This window comes from Manis pentadactyla, chromosome 5 (assembly GCF_030020395.1).
Source record: "Manis pentadactyla isolate mManPen7 chromosome 5, mManPen7.hap1, whole genome shotgun sequence".
Lineage (NCBI taxonomy): Eukaryota > Metazoa > Chordata > Mammalia > Pholidota > Manidae > Manis > Manis pentadactyla.
Window position 1 is genome coordinate 49,512,995 of NC_080023.1, and position 17,569 is coordinate 49,530,563.

At 34.9% G+C, this 17,569-nt stretch overlaps 1 long non-coding RNA gene across 1 annotated transcript; it reads right to left on the minus strand.

The window, feature by feature from the left end:
• Window positions 1–998: 998 nt before the first annotated feature.
• Window positions 999–17,052, minus strand: LOC130683935 (uncharacterized). The gene is made up of 4 exons (XR_008998069.1): window positions 17,024–17,052; window positions 10,146–10,208; window positions 2,291–2,386; window positions 999–1,367 (listed from the first exon to the last, which is right to left on the minus strand). It is a non-coding gene; the product is annotated as an uncharacterized LOC130683935 (long non-coding RNA).
• Between the last annotated feature and the right edge of the window lie 517 nt (window positions 17,053–17,569).

Below are 17,569 nucleotides of genomic sequence, written 5' to 3' on the forward strand. Positions count from 1 at the left end.
TGGGCCTGCCCAAATAATTCAGGTCAATCTTAATGTCAGTTGATTTTGTTTTTCAAATAATAGCAATATATTCACCTTTTTTTTTACTTTAAAATGCACACTTGATCCCCAAAGTAAATTACTTACCAATTTGAAACAAATCCAGTTGAAGTAAATTTAAGGATTTCTCAATTATATATTTTGTATTTTCTTTCAGCACATTTCAGTAATTGAATAAGACTCACACACATCTTGATATTCATATTTGTTTTTATTTTTAGTAAACCATTCATACAAAATCATCATTACTTACTTATTTTTAGTATCAATGTCACAGCTAACAGCAAATATTGTTAAAATTCCAATACAGACTTCTTCATCAATGAGGGCCAACTCACATACAAGTCTTTTCATTGGTACTTTGGATAAGATTAGAGAAATTTCTGCTATTTTTGTAATGTTTACTAGTTATGGAGGGGGAAATAAGTTTGCATACTCTTCCAACATTAAGCAGAAACCATCTGAGGTGAAATACTTTGTATTAGCCTGTCTGCAGTCCAAGTTGGCACTGCACTATCTATTCACTGATTCAAATATATACATTGACTTTCAGACTCCCAGATCAAAGTTCTTTCCTCTGAGCAGCAAGACTTCTAAAGTGGTAGAAGCTATACCTCTCTGCATGCAAGAAGATTTCAAAATTAATAGTGAATTAATAATAACTAGCTAGTAATGAAACTGAGTAAAGAAATAAGCATGACACATTGGAATCAATTCAGGGTTTAAAAGAGAATGATGTGGAGATTCTCAAGATGGCAGTGAGAGTAGGGTGGCTGAAATCTCCTCCCAAAACCATACATATTTTGAAAATACAGCAAATACAACTATTCATATAAGAGAGATCAGAAGATATAGTACAATAGCCAGGCCATCTGCATCTGCAAGAACTCAACATCTCACGAAAAGGGTAAGATACAAAGCTGTGACCCAGTGGGACACGAGCACCCCTCACCCCACCTCACCAGCAGGAGGAAAAGAAACAGAGTGGGGAGAGTGGAAGCACAGGACTGCTAAATAACCAGCCCTAGTAATCTGCACTGGGAGCACAGACACACATTGCATGGTGTACTGGATATTAGAGAAACCAAAAAGCAGAGTCTGAGAATAAGACTGTGAACAGGTCTGCACAGCTGCCTACCCTGGGACAAAAGAAAAGTGGGCACTTTAAAAGGGTTTAACAGGTGGACAAAATCATCCTTGCACACTCAGCCCAGCAGGCTGGGCACTTTAAGGAACTTCAGACGCCCTAAATCCCTGGGTGGTAATGCAGTTCCAAAGCCCCTCACGGCGATCAGCAGCCTGCTGTTCATTCCTCCGACCCACCGGCACTGCAAGCAAACCAGCTGACCTGCCATTGCTGCAGAGTAACTGGGGAGCAGCCCCACCCACATTTCCTAGCATGCAGCTAACCAGGCCAGACCCAGAGGCTGCCCCCTGTGCACAGCCACCCAGCACAGACAGTGGTGACAAGCGCAGAGCCCAGAAGGCACAAAGGGGCTTTATTCTCTTTATGAACTGCAAGCAAACCAGCTGCATGCCTGCAACCTCTGCCAGTTCCTTTGGCCATCCTGAGGGCCACCCCACCCACAGCAGCTCAGTGGATTAACCCAGAGGCTGTCCCTGTGTGCAGTTGCCCGAACAGGCAGAAGAAGCCTCTGCAGATTCTGGGAAGCACATAGGGGCTCTGTTCTCACTGCAAACGCATGCTGGTCACCTGCAACTATCACCAGTGCCCTAGGCCATCACGAGGGCTGCCCTGCCCATGGCAGCTCAAGGGACTAACCCATGGGCTATCCCCTGCACCCAATTGACCAGCCCAGGCAGAGGAAGCCAGTGCAGAGTCTGGAAGGCAAGAAGGGGCTCTGCTCTTGCAGCGAACACACAGTGCTCAACTGCAGCCACTGCCAGTGCCCTAGGCCATCCCAAGGGCCATCCAGCCCATGGCACCTCAGGGGATCAACTCAAAGGCTACTCCCTGTCTGCAGTTGCCTCGCACAGGCAGTGGAGACTGGCACAGAGTCTAGAAAGGACAAAAGGGTACCATTCTCACAGGAGAACATACGCCACTTGACTGCAACCCCTGCCAGTGCCCTAGGCCATCCCGAGGGCTGCCCCACCCACAGCAACTCAGGGGATTAACCCAAAGGCTGCTCCCTGTGTGCGTTTGACAGGCACAGTCAGCGGAGATATGCAAGGTGGCCAGCAAGCAGAAAGGGGCTTTGTTCTCTGAGTTGATATACATGCCACCCACCGGTAATCACTTTTATCGCCATGAAAAGGCCAGTTCAGTCCAAAATCCCTCAAACACCAGGGAGAGGGCCTGATGAGACCAAAATCACCAATCTTCCTGAAAAAGAATTAAAAATAAAAGTCATAACCATGCTGATGGAGCTACAGAGAAACATGCAAGAGCTAAGGGATGAATTCCAGAAGAAGATAACAGAAATGAAACAAACAATGGAAGGATTTATTGAAGACTGATTACGGAAGAAACAGAAAATATAAACAGACTATTTACCAACAAGGAAATTGAATCAGTAACCAAAAAACTACCCAAGAACAAAATCCCAGGACCAGATGGATTCACCACTGAATTTCATCAGACATTTAGAGATGACATAATACCCATTATCCTTAAAATTATTCCAAAAAATAGAAGAGGAGGGAATACTTCCAAACTCATTCTATGAAGCCAGCATCACTCTAATAACAAAATGAGGCAAAGACACCACACACACAAAAAAAATTATAGACAAATAACCCTGATTAACATAGATAGAAAAATACTCAACAAAATATTAGCAAACTATATTCAAAAATACATCAAAAGGATCATATACCATGATCAAGTGGGATTCATCTCAGGGATGCAAGGATGGTACAACATTTGAAAATCCATCAACAGCATCCACCACATCAATGAAAAGAGGGACAAAAACCACATGATCACCTATTTGATGCTGAAAAAGCATTCGACAAAATTCAACATCCATTCATGATAAAAACTCTCAAAAAAATGGGTATGGGGGGCAAGTACCTCAACATAATAAAGGCTATATATCACAAACCCACAGCCAACATCATACTTAAAAGCGAGAAGCTGAAAGCTTTTCACCTAAGGTTGGGAACAAGACAAGGATGCCCACTCCCCCACTTTTATTCAACATAGTGCTGAAGGTCCTAGCCACGTAATCAGACAACACAAAGAAATAAAAGGCATCCAGACTGGTAAGGAGGAAGTCAAACTGTCACTATTTGCAGATGACATGATATTGTACATAAAAAACCCTAAAGAATCCACTCCAAAACTACTAGAAGCAATATAGAAATTCAGCAAAGTTGCAGGATACAAGATTAATGCACAGAAATCTGTTGCATTCCTATACACTAACAATGAACTAGCAGAAAGAGAAATCAGGAAAACAATTCCATTCACAATTTGCATCAAAAAGAATAAATTACCTAGTAATAAATCTAACCAAGGAAATGAAAGACCTATACCCTGAAAACTATAAGACACTCTTAAGAGAAATTAAAGAGGACACTAAAAAATGGAAATTCATCCCATGCTCTTGGGTAGAAAGAGTTAATATTGTCAAAATGGCCATCCTACCTAAAGCCATCTACAGATTCAACATGATCCTTATCAAAATACCTACAGCATTCTTCAATGAATGGGAACAACAGTTCTAAAATCCATATGGAACCACAAAAGACCCTGAATAGCCAAAGCAATCCTGAGCAGGGGGGATCTCTACTACAAAGCCACAGTAATCAAGACAATTTGGTACTGGCACAAGAACAGAGCCACAGACCAGTGGAATAGAATAGAGAGTCCAGATACTAACCCAAACTCATACGGTCAATTAATATATGATAAAGGAGCCACGGATATACAATGGGGAAATGACAGCCTCTTCAACAGCTGGTATTGGCAAAACTTGACAGCTACATGTAAGAGAATGAAACTGGACTGGATCATTGTATAACCCCATACACAAAAGTAAACTCAAAATGGATCAAAGACCTGAATATAAGTCATAAAACCATAAAACTCTTAGAAAAAACATAGGCAAAAATCTCTTGGACATAAACATGAGCAACTTCTTTATGAACATATCTCCCCGTGCAAGGGAAACAAAAGCAAAAATGAAGAAGTGGAACTATATCAAGCCAAAAAGCCTCTGTACAGCAAAGGACACCATCAATAGAACAAAAAGGCATCCTACAGTATGAGAGAACATATTCATAAATGACATATCCGATAAAGGGATGACAACCAAAATATATAAGGAGCTCCTGCACCTCAATAAACAAAAAGCAAATAATCCAATTAAAAATGGGCTGAGGATCTGAACAGACACTTCTCCAAAGAAGAAATTCAGATGGCCAACAGGAACATGAAAAGATACTCCACATCGCTAATCATCAGAGAAATGCAAATTAAAACCACAATGAGATATCACCTCACACCAGTTAGGATGGCCAACATCCAAAAAATAAACAACAACAAACATTGGCGAGGCTGTTGAGAAAGAGGATCCCTCCTACACTGCTGGTGGGAATGTAAATTAGTTCAACCATTGTGGAAAGCAGTATGGAGGTTCCTCAAAAAACTAAAAATAGATATTCCATTTGACCCAGGAATTCCACTCCTAGGAATTTACCCTAAGAATGCAGCAGCCCAGTTTGAAAGAGACATATGCACTCCTATGTTTATCACAGTACTATTTACAATAGCCAAGAAATAGAAGAAACCTAAGTGTCAATCAGTAGATGAATGGATAAAGAGGATGTGGTACATACACAGTGGAATATTATTCAGCCATAAGAAAACAAATCCTACCATTTGCATCAACATAGATGGTGCTAGAGGGTATTATCCTCAGTGAAATAAGCCAAGTGCAGAAAGACAAGTATCAAATGATTTCACTCATCTGTGGTGTATAAGAACAAACAAAAAACTGAAGGAACAAAACAGCAGCAGACACACAGAACCAAGAATGGACTAACAGTTACCAAAGGGAAAGGGAACCGGGAGGATGGGTGGGAAGGGAGAGATAAGGGGGAAAAAGGGGCATTACGATTAGCACATATAATGTAGGCAGAGGGAACGGGGAAGGCAGTACAACACTGAGAAGACAAGCAATGACTCTATAGCATCTTACTATGCTGATCAACAGTGACTGTAATTGGGTATGTGGTGGGGACTTGATAATGGGGGGAGTTGGTAACCATATGTTGCTCATGTAATTGTACATTAACGATACCAAAATAAATTAAATAAATAAATAAATAATGGTAAATAAATAAATAAATAAAGAGATTGATGTTTTTTTCTGATAGTCTTTTATTTCCCAGACCCAAACAAGCTGCCCTAAATCAATATTATCTTTGAGAAGATGGAAAGAAAACAAAGAAAAAGAAAAGAGAAAAGAAAAACAAAAATTTTCTTATTTATTTGGTGTATTTTAGATAGTACAGAAGCAAGAAACACAAGAACAAATTTGTCCTTTTTAAAAAAATTGTTCTTTTTTAGGAACACATGCACATTATTGTTGGTAATGTAAATTCAGTCAGCCACTATGAAACACAGTATGGAGGTTCCTAAAAAATTTTAAAATAGAACTGCCATATGATCCAGCAATTCCACTACTGGGTATTTATCCAAAGAAAATGAAAACATCAATTTGAGGAGCTCTGTGCACTCCTAGTTCATTGCATTATTTACTATAGCTGACATAAGGAAACCACCTAAGTGTATATTGATAGATGAATGGATAAAGAAAATGTGGTCCATATATACAACGAAATATTGCTTAGCCATAAAAAGAATGCAATCTTGCCATTTGTGACAACATGATGGACCTAGAGGATATTATGCTAAGTGAAATCAGTCAGTTATGGAAAGACAAATATCATATGGTTTCATATATATGTGGAATCTAAAAAATGAAACAAAACAGAAACAAACTCATACATACAGGAAACAGACCGTTGATTACCAAGGGTAGGGAGAAGGTGGGGGCAGACAAAATATGTAAAGGGGATAAAGAAGTATATACTTCCAATTTTAAAATAAATAAGTCTCAGGGATGTTAGTGTACATTATAGGGAATATATTCAGTAATATTGTAATAATTTAATTTTGTTGGTGATAGATGGAAACTAGACGTATGGGGATTATTTAGTAATACATAAAAATATCAAATCAGTATGATGTTCATCTAAAACTAAGAGGATATTGTATGCTCATTATGCTTCAGTTTAAAAAATTGTTCTTTATTAAACAATTCTCCTTGTCTCTTACATGAGATTTTTAAAACACAACAATAATTTCACTAATCTGTGGGCACATGCAGGTTCCTTTATATACCATATTTCCTCTAACCTAAAAACCATCTTTCTAAATAATGAATGCACTTGCTGCTATAAAGAGTAAAAAAAAAAAAAAAACAAAATTAAGCAGTCTTCCTGTATAAATAGAATTATCCAATTCCCTAAATTAGCCCTGCTTCTCTATCATATATTAGATATGTGAATGTTTTCCTGTTATTTTAAAATTATTTTTCATGTTCTTCCATATATTGAAAAGAACAATAATTCTGTATTGGTTCAGAGAGAGAATATGATAATTCTCATCATTATATCAAAAACTGACAGTTATCTTTCATGTATGTTCAAATATTATATACAATAAATACTGAGCAACAGCTCAAGTCCCACAATTCTGTAATAGTAATTCTTACCAATTTGTCATAGATCCCTAAAAATGCTGGATATACTCCAGAGATATGAAAACTGTCAGAGCTCTCTTAATGTAATATTTTAAAGTGTTTATATCTAAGTATCTCATAAAATGCAGAGAAAACTTGATGGTATATCAGTTTTTTCCCACCAACTCACAAATAGAATAAAACAGAATCAGAAAAGAAAAAATCTGAAAACGATTCTCCCTTAACTCAGACTCAAACTCCTGGAATAAAAAGGGGAAAGAAAAGGAGCAAAAATTTAAGTGAAATTTCTATCTAAGTGAAATATTCATTTAATTCATTAACTTATTTTCTGTGCACAATGTTATGGAAAACACAAAGTAGGATTAACATCCTATTCTTAGAGTTTAAAATATGGCTGAAGAATCAGAATATTGTAATATAAATGGATCAACTGGAAAGCAAAACAAATAACTGACACCATAAAAATGCATATAAATGAGTAGGAAATATTAGATAAAGGGTGATTACTTCAGATTCAAATTCAAGATAAAATGGCTTTTGGCAGAGTAAAATAGAAGATACACTCATTCATACAACCTACCTCATTAAGTACAATTTTGATATGTTGTACATCAGAAAAAGTCTTACAAGTGGTTGTGAATCAGGAGAGAAGTGAGAGAAATTATATAGGCTTGGAAGTCAAGGAAGAAAGGAATTTCAGGAGAAGTTCAGCTATGTTAAATGTGGCAAAGAGATTAAATAAGATAAATAGAGTGAAAAGTGTGGACTGGATTGAGCAATGATGTCACTGTTGACTTAACAAGAGCATTTTCAGAAGCAGAAATACAGTGGGAGAAAGAAGTCTGTATAATAAAAAATTATAACTGAAAAATGAAATGAGCCAGGGAAATTGTAAAAACCTGTAGGTAAATATATAGGCAACAGGAACTTCCCAGTCTCTCTCCATCTTGTTCCATCAAGATTTCCTCCACGAATAACTGCAGATACTTTAAAAGAAAGAGGCCTGCCTGGCAAAGCCCCACAAAAAATATAACATGAATTAAAGACTTCCATTATTCTCCTAGAGGTCCACTACTGCTATTACTGGCAATTCTTTCACTTCTATTTTCCACTGGCAAGTTTCCCTGTTTTAATCCCTTAACTGAAATTGAGGTATCAAGAAGACTTATCCATTGTTTCACTTTAAAGGAATACACCGTATTTCTATTGAAATATTTATCCATGACATTTATTTATCCATCTATCTATGGGAAATATTTTCAAAGAACACTGGAAAAAATTGAGCCTCTAGAGCAGAGGTGCATTAAGAAAGGCAGAGTTCACAACTGCACTAGTAACACAAACCCAAGATACACCTGATAAAGCTGGGGCAAGCAAATCTATGCCACCACCTCCCTACACCACCTTCTACCCTTATCCCCCGAAAAAATCTAGCATATTTATGTTCTTTTGCTTCTTTCCTTTTCCAGGATGTTTTCTTTCATGATTCTAACTCAAGTAAGCATTCCTATCTCATTTGAGAGTTTAGTACCTAAGCAAATAAGAAGAATATAAAATAATGACAATTAAATATTAACATAATTGATCTAGGCTTGTTTTTCACTAAGACTACATTTATTATTGAATCAGAGGGGCTTCTAGTATTTTAACATGATTCAGAGAAATTAGAGAGTATCTATATGTAAAATAGTGATTATGAAAGAGATGATTCTTTATGACTCCAAAGTTATTATTTCAATACAATTAAACAGGGTTTTATTTTTCTCATTGAACACATTGGGTTGATTTGGAATATCACTGTGAGTGTAAGAAAGGCAGAAGAATGGCAGAAAAAGACAAGTGCCAAATGATTTCCCTCATTTGTGGAGTATAACAAGGAAGCAAAACTGAAGGAAAAAAACAGTAGCAGGCTCACAGACTCCAAGAAGGAACTGGTGGTTACCAAAGGGGAGGGGTGGGGGAGAGTGGGTGGAAAAGGAGGGATAAGGGGATTGAGGGGTATTATGATTAGTACACATGGTCTGGGGCGGATCATGGGGAAGACAGTGTAGCCCAGAGAAAGCAAATAGTGACTCTGTGGCATCTTACTACACTGATGGGCAGTGACTGCATGGGGTATGGGGGGGACATAGTAATATGAGTGAATGTAGTAACCACATTGTTTTTTCATGTGAAACCTTCATAAAAGTGTATATCAATAATACTTTAATAAAAAAAAAAGAAAAGAAAGGCCAAAAAAACATTAAAGAATTCCTGCAAAGTTTCTTTTCCTAGGAAAAGAACACACTATGTTAGAAACTGTATATAGGATATATAGGATCAAGTTTAGTAATAACTTATAATCAGTAAGATAATACTGCTAGGTTATTCCAGCAAAAATAAGGTAGCCTGATATGTAAAAATATATTCTAAAATGTCCTGAGACTCTGGTAGAAATGAGAAAGAAAATCCAAAGCCCAGATAAAATAACAGAGGAAGGGTACAGAAGATACACGATGAAGAGGTTTGACAATGCTCAGGAATGGAGAAGAAAACAAATTCCTAATATTCTGGAATAAGACTACACTACTAAGAGTCTGTCTAGTTCAATAAGTAACATAGTTCTTGCTTAGTAAAGAACAAGCATAGTTCAAATTTGTGACATATAGATATGGCTAACTTTTATCACTAAACTAAGACTTAAAAAAAATTTGAGGATCTCTTAAAAAATGCCAGTGTTTCAGGGCCTCCTAAAATACCCTTGTGAACATGGCTGCACAAAATATTCAACAAAATATTAGCAAACCTAATTCCAGCAACACAAAAAGGATTATACACAACAACCACGTATGATTTATCACAGGAATGCAAGGTTTATTCAACACACAAAATCACTCATTGCAATACACCATATAACTAAATTTAAAAATACATGATTCTCTCAATAGATGAAGAAAAAAGCATTGAAAAAATACAACTTTGTTTCCCAATAAAAACACTGAACAAAGTGAGAATGAAAGATAACTTCCTCAAACTGACATTGAGAAACATTATAGAAAAATTCACAGCTAACTTCATACACATGACATGGTGTTGTATATAGAAAATACTAAAGAATCCTCACAAAAACTGATAGAACTAATAAGTAAGCAATGTTGCAGGATAGTAGATCAATATACAAAAAGCAATTAAGGTGACGTTATATTGGAGTTGCATGAGTTCTTAATCCAATAAATTTAGTGACCTTATAAAAAGAAATCCACATGAAGAGACAGATACATGCATAGAGGGAAGACAGTGAAGACACAGGGAGAATGCCATCTACAAGGAACCTCAAAGATTGTTAGCAAAGCACCAAAATCTAGGAGAGAGACATGGAACAGATTTTACCTCACAGCCTTCAGAAGGAATCAATCTTCTACCATCTTGATCTTAGACTTCTAGCCTCCAGAACTGTGAGAAATAAATTTCTGTTATTTAGGCCAGTCAGATTGTGGTCCTTTGTACAGCAGTCCCAAGAAAGTAATATAGTCAGCAATACTCCCCAAATTGATCTGCTGTTTGTACAATTCCAGCTGCCTTTTTTGCAAAAATTGACAAGTTCATATGGCAGTTCAAAGGACCCAGTATATCCAAAACAATCTTAAAAAAAGAGCAATAAATGTGTTTTTGATTTCAAACGTACTACAAAGTCACAATAATCAAGAACAATGTGGTACTGGCATAAGAATAAACATACAGACAATGCAACAGATTGATATGTTATCCAGAAATAAATACTTAAATATTTGGTCATGTGATTTCAACAGGGTACCAAGATTTCAAAAAGGAAAGACCAGTCTTTTGGTCTTTCCAACAAATAGTGCTTGGATAAATAAATATCCTCCCACAAAGAATGAAGTTGAATCTCTTCCTGATACCCTATAGAACAGTAACTCAAGGCAGATCATAGAACTAAATATAACAGTTGAAACTATAAAACTTTTAGATGAAAACATAAATGCATACCTTCAAGATCTTGAATTAGGTAATAGTTTCTTAGATATGACATCAAAAGCACAAACAATAAAGATAAAAAAGATAAATATAACTATATAAATATTTGAAACCTTATGCATCCTTTTTATATTTAGCCCTTTCATATGCATACATCTCTCAAATTGTTTTTAATCATAGGCAAAATAGTTATTATGCACAAAAATCGCTTACTTACTCATCATCCCACAGTCATAACAAACATTTTCATCTTAACATTCCCTTCCAATTTTATGTGTATCCATATAATTATGGTACACATAAATTTATATATTTTATTATCATAAAAATTATAAGAAAGTGAACAAAGAAATTGAAGTGACAACCCAATGAATGGGAGAACATATTTGTAATAATATATCTGATAAAGGAATTGTATCTATAATATATAAAGAACCATTGCAACTCAATAATAAAATGACAAATAACAATTTTAAAAATTGACATTGAATTAGACATTTCTACAGAGAAGATACACAAATGGCCAACAATCACATAAAAAGATGTTCAACATCATTAGTCACAAGGAAAATTCATATCAAAACCAAAATGAGATACCACTTCACATTCACTAGGATGACTATAGTCAAAAAAACTTATAGTAAAAAGAATTAGCAAGGATATGGAAAAATGGGAATCCTCAAGACATTGCTGATGGGAATGTAACATGCTACAGATATTTTGAAAAAGTTTGTAAGTTTCTCAAAAAAGTTAAACATAAAGTTGCCGTATAACTGACAATTTCATATACAAGGTATATGCCCCAAATAATTGAATATCTATGCCCACACAAAAATTCGCACATGAAAGTTCATAGCAGCATTATTCATAATAGCCAAAAAAGTAAAACAATATCCACCCAGTGATGAATAGACAAATGTTGTATATCCACAAAATAGAATATTGTTCAGTCTTAAAAAAGGAATGAAGTTCTGATATTTGCTACCACATGGATGAAGCTTGAAGATGTTATACTAAAAAATAAACCAGACACAAAGACCACATACTGCATAATTCATATAAATGTCCTGATCATACAAATCCATAGAGACAGAAACTTAGATTAGCAGTTTCCAGGAGCTGGAGGAAGGGAATAATGGGCAATTACTGCTTATGTGTAAATTTCATTTTGCGATGATGAAAATGTTCTGGAGTTAGAAGGTGATGATTGTACAACTCTGTCAATATTCTATACTTGTACACTTTAAAAATAATATGAGTGAAATATACACTTTAAAATTAATAAATAATAAACAAATAATCTAGAAATTCCAGCATTGGCATGACCTCAGACTCACAAAACATAATTTCTAAAGGTAGACTATTGTTTCTTTTTTTGGCAGCTCTCAAACACAGAAAGTTACAGGTAGTCCATTTATTCATAGCCAAATGTACAAACTCCATACTATGTAATTATTTGTGATGTCTCCTTCCTATAACAAGATTATTTTTTATGTTAGGGTAAAAAAGTGATAAATGTTCAAAATGTTTACTTACTTATCATCCTACTATCATAACACATTTCCATTTGAACATTTCTTTCAAGCCTTATCCTTTTCCATATAAGTGCAATTATGGTATATACACATATTTCTATATTTTTATTATCATATAATTATAATATGCTAGTTAACAAATTCTCTATTACTAATCAAGTTAATAATATTTCCATAATACAAATAATGCTAAAATTAGAAACTTAATATGCACAGCTTTTCTTTCTGCTGTAGACACTTTCCTTAAGATTATCTTCCAGAAGTGGAATTTTTGAGCCAAGAGCTTTAGTTTTTGTATGGCACATGACTGTCCATTCCAGAAAAATATATATGCCATTGGTGTTTATATAAAAATTTTGCCACACTTTACAAGTATATTATCATGGCAATCATTTATTTTTCTAGTTTATTGTTGTAATAACAATGTTTAAAGGTCAAAACTCTGTAATTTGTTTTGCTGTTGTTGTGTACATAGGAGTGAAGTTATGCCCTCCCACAGGTTTGCTCATCTAGTGCCAGATGATAATACACAACAACAATAGTAGGTTAATTAAACTAGCAGTACTCTAGAATAATTTTTAATACCATCTGTTTTGGGAATCATCACAGCTGAACCTTCCATCCTACATACTACATTCACAAAACCTTCATTAATGGGCCCCATTCTATTTATTTGACAGCCATCCTGTGACATTCACAGAGTAGTTCTGAGTAAAATATGAAAACAGTAAGGCTCAACATCTCCCTCAAAGGATCTCTTACCATTTAATGGTCCTAATTTGCCCAACTCTATGTTTTTATTTCATTCTTCATTATATTTTACTACAAATATTTAACAAGTAAAACAGTGCAAAAATATATTAAAAATTACATATCCATCTCTCTCTGCCATCATGCCACTCAAATCCCAATTCCATGATAACCAGTACTAACAGCCTAATGTATATCCTTTAATTCTCCCTTAATTTGTTTGCAAGTAGATACGGAAATGTTCATCTTTTTTTCCCCCTAAGACTGCCAGGACTCTCATAGTCATACCACAAGCTCTTCATTTAAAAATGTCCTCCAATTTTTTTATTTACATGAATGACTGGCCACTTAAGGTATTACTCTGCCAATAATAATTTACTGGTAACAGGCCAAAAAGCTTTAAATTAGAAATTAAATTCCAACAGCATAATTGCAATCATTGATCAGTGGATAAAAGAGGATTGTGGATAGCTGGAGTAAGGGAAGGACAGTATGTGGTCTTCTGGAACCTCAGAAATTCTCTGAGTTCTTATCCTTTCTTATATATACACAGCAGGTTTGAGCAATTCTTATTCACAAAGCATATGTGATATGAAAGGTTTCAGTTTACAGAAAGATGTTGGCATAATCTCACGGTCACATATATATGTAAATATGTACCTGGTGCCTCTTTCATCCATTTACAGAACATACTAGTCTTTACATGTTACTGAAGAACTATACATGTTTGTCAATGAATAATGTCTTTATTGTTTATACACTGACTTTTTATATGGACAAACCAGGTGGAAAATAACATGTAATGCCTTAAACAATGAAGATGATTATGAAAAAGAAAAAGAAAATAACAAGGAAAGAATGTAGTAACACAGCAGCAATGTTTAGGCAACTCTTCTCACCCTACTTGCCCCAGGTGATACGTGGGAGAGTGGAATGCAGGGAATAGCTAAGCTTTGCTTTTGTTTGTATCTTTGAAGTTCACCACTGCTTATTACAGCACTACATGTTTAACTGCATAGCTTAGCTGCAGCACTTACTGAGATTAGAAATATAAAACCTTACCACACTACATACAAAACATTAATACTTTTCCCTGTAATTAAAATCAAAGTTCCAAAATACTGTGGAAAAATACTGTCATTCTGGAAACAGTCACGAAGACAGTTGAAGCACTGAAATGAAATCTTACCAAATGGCATAAGAATATTGTTTAGAGACTCTCAAAATAGAAAATATTATAAGAGAAAGATTAACATTTCATACATTTCTCTAGGAATATTTTTACTTACATTTCTCTGGAGAAGGCACTAAAACCATTTCATGAAATAACCAACTAATTTATTGTGCCACCATAAAATCAACATAAATCTTTGATATTAAAGGTAGCTGAGTTCACTTTAGTCACACATGTTCATATTCTAAGTACTGAAGCAATATTTCAACACTGGAAGTTTATGATTTAATTTTGAGTATTATTTCTCTAAAAATATCACTGGTGTTTTACTCTTGCATCCATTTTCCCCTCTTTCTTAACCCAAACCCACTTCATTTCCAGAAAACTAGTACAAAACAGTTAAAGAAGAAAGACAAAATGAAGAACAGAAAAACAGTACTAAAATCCAACTCTGAAGGATGAATTAAGATCCAAGATATTAAAAGTATTCATGAGATTAGTGGCCAAGGTTTTTTAGAACAAATCAGGTTACAGAGCATAAGGCAGAATACAGGTAATAATTAATATTGGTGACTGTGTATATTACAAAAGAGGCAGAGGATGGGTTTTACTGTCTGGTAGTTAACAGCCCTAGGGTGCACCTTCAAAATTAACTTAGTTATAAAACTAGATTTCTGTGTTAGATTAAGGAACTACTTGTGAATTGCCACCATTAAGCTTACTTTATCTGATATTTTAATCATTAGCACATTAAACATTGATTTATTATGTAATCTTTGTAAATGGGGTACAAAATATGTGGTACAGGTAAAGTTTAGGGCCAGAAGATAAGTCATACATAAAGTGAAACATTAACATATGGTACCTGGGAAGTCTTGGCGCAGCCTAAGGCAATTGGTATCTCAAAGGACAAAATGTAAGCATGATTATAGTCATCTTTCACTGCACAAAAATATATATTTTACCCAATGTGTACACAGTAATAAATTTTCTTGAGTATTTTTAGAAAGTAGAGGGGCTTAACAAAAATCTTATCAGATCATGAAAAGAATTTGGGAAATATTTTAAGCAAAGATTAACAAATTTTCAAAATTTTTAAAAATCAAATGTCAGACTTAAATGTAACCTTGAAATTTCAATAGAAAATATTGCAAAGATTTTAAATACTATCTCAAATTGTTCTCAAAACAAAAAGAAAATATTCACAAAATCTACTACAATTTTACCTGAAATTAGTGAGTTCATGATTTGAAAGAAGTGTATAACTAGAAGATACATATCCACAGACTTAATGCACAAAAATATACTAGCATTAAGTTTCACAGGACAGAAAAAAAAGGTATTACTTCCTGATGAAATACAGATAATTATCTAAATTTTAATTTACTCTGCTTCATGGGAGGGAAATGAACACCCAGAGGCCAATGAAGAATTGCAACAATTAGAAATGTTGAAGCTTTGACACAGTTATTAGATTCTAGATATTAATGAATGGATAACTATGATGACAAATATAATTTGTTTAATCTCTGAAGAAGAAGAAATATTAATTATACAAACCAATTTTTTTAATTGTGAAATATTTTTCTACTTTTGATTGTCTAAGTTAGTCTGCATATTTGAATTTAAAATTTCTTAGGTTTGAAGTGTTAAAGAAATTCAGTTGCATAACTTCAAAAAATATTACAAAATAAGTTAACAGGAATTTCAGCATTTAGTTTTTAAAAATCACACTTAGCATATGGAAGAATCATCCTGTCACTGTTAAGATTTGATCACACTGAAATGGCCCAACATGCATAAAAAGGTGTGGGTTATTTTATGAGAGTAAACACTCCACATTGTCTTAGGCTATTTGCTTACACCTCCTCCTTTTCACAGGAGGTGCTAAGTAAACCATAAGTTAAACCTTGTTCTCATTATTACAAACAGAAAAGCTTGATGTAACAGTTGGTGCTAAGTAAACCATAATCTAACCCTTGTTCCCATTACTACAATTAAAGAAGCTTGTAGTGAAAAGGGTCCACTCATTACTACAGAGAAACAATTGTCTAGTGGTGAGTTACTGGGGCCCTTTGATAGAGCAAATGTTTCCACCTCAGTGCCCACTTGTTTTTGCTTTCTCTTACTTTGTAGGCTTTTGGTTTCTAAACCTTAATCTCTCATTTCATAGATTCATCAAGGGATTAATCTAAATTGAGAGGATCAAATAACATGAGACTTGGTCCTAGGGCATTTCTCTAAGGGCAGCTATGTCCATCAGGAATTCTAGCAAAAGATTTGAAATCAGCAACCTTGACTATTTTTCTGGTTGTCACTAAGAAACATATCAACCCAGTAATATGTCATCAAAATTCATTCTCCCAAATATGTGCAAACAAAAGGGGCATTAGCCCAGTTTTTATATTTGTTGGAGAGAATATACAGTGCCTGAGCTGTATATAGTTTTGAATTGTAGCAGCAAAAAATTAGCTGTGTGAACCGGAACCAAGAGACAGACTGTGCACTATATTTCCTGCTCATATGTTGTCTCAGCTGTTTCGCACTTTACAGTTTCAGCTGAAGAATGCCCATTTATCACGTAATGCTAATCAGTTATCATTCTACTCTACATTTTGTACAAAACATTGCTGGGAAGTCTGTTCTGGACTTGATGGATAGCCAGAACGGGACAGCACATAACCAAAAAAGGCATAAATACTCACAGATGTCTGGTCACACAGAGGAGTTAAAAATCAAAGAAAATTAGAGCTAGATAAGACAGACATGATCATAAAGCACATCAGTAGAGCATAAACTTGCTTTTTCTTCACCTTCCTCATCCAAATGGGCTTTCTTTTCATTTAAATAAATATTCAAAACAGACGGTCTTTCATTTGTTTCCTTAAACAAGTAGGTTTTCAGTTCCCCCAGCTCCCCGGCCAAATGTAAACCCCACATCAAGAAGACAAAAAACAGAAATCATGTTTATTACCAAAGACATTCAAAAAGCTGTCCGAATCCAAATTAAAACATATGGTGCAAATTCGCTCCTCTTATTATCCTCCAACATTCCCCACCCTGCCTCCTCATCCCACTATTGTTCTGGTTTGGGAAATCTGTTTATATTTTCTTATTCAAGAGCCCTTGAGCAAAAGTCATTTTTGCTGCACCAAAATACCTGAGTAGCTGAAAATAAAGCAGTAATTTTAGCTTCCTTATTCTATTAATGACTTTGTATTTTTGTCAAGTGATATCTACCTATTGTCCATGTTTCTCACATATTAACTTTTATGGTTGAATATTCTTTTAATATATCATTTTCTGTGTATCACCCTTTTGCTCATTACAATGGTATCCACTTCATAATGCCAACCAAC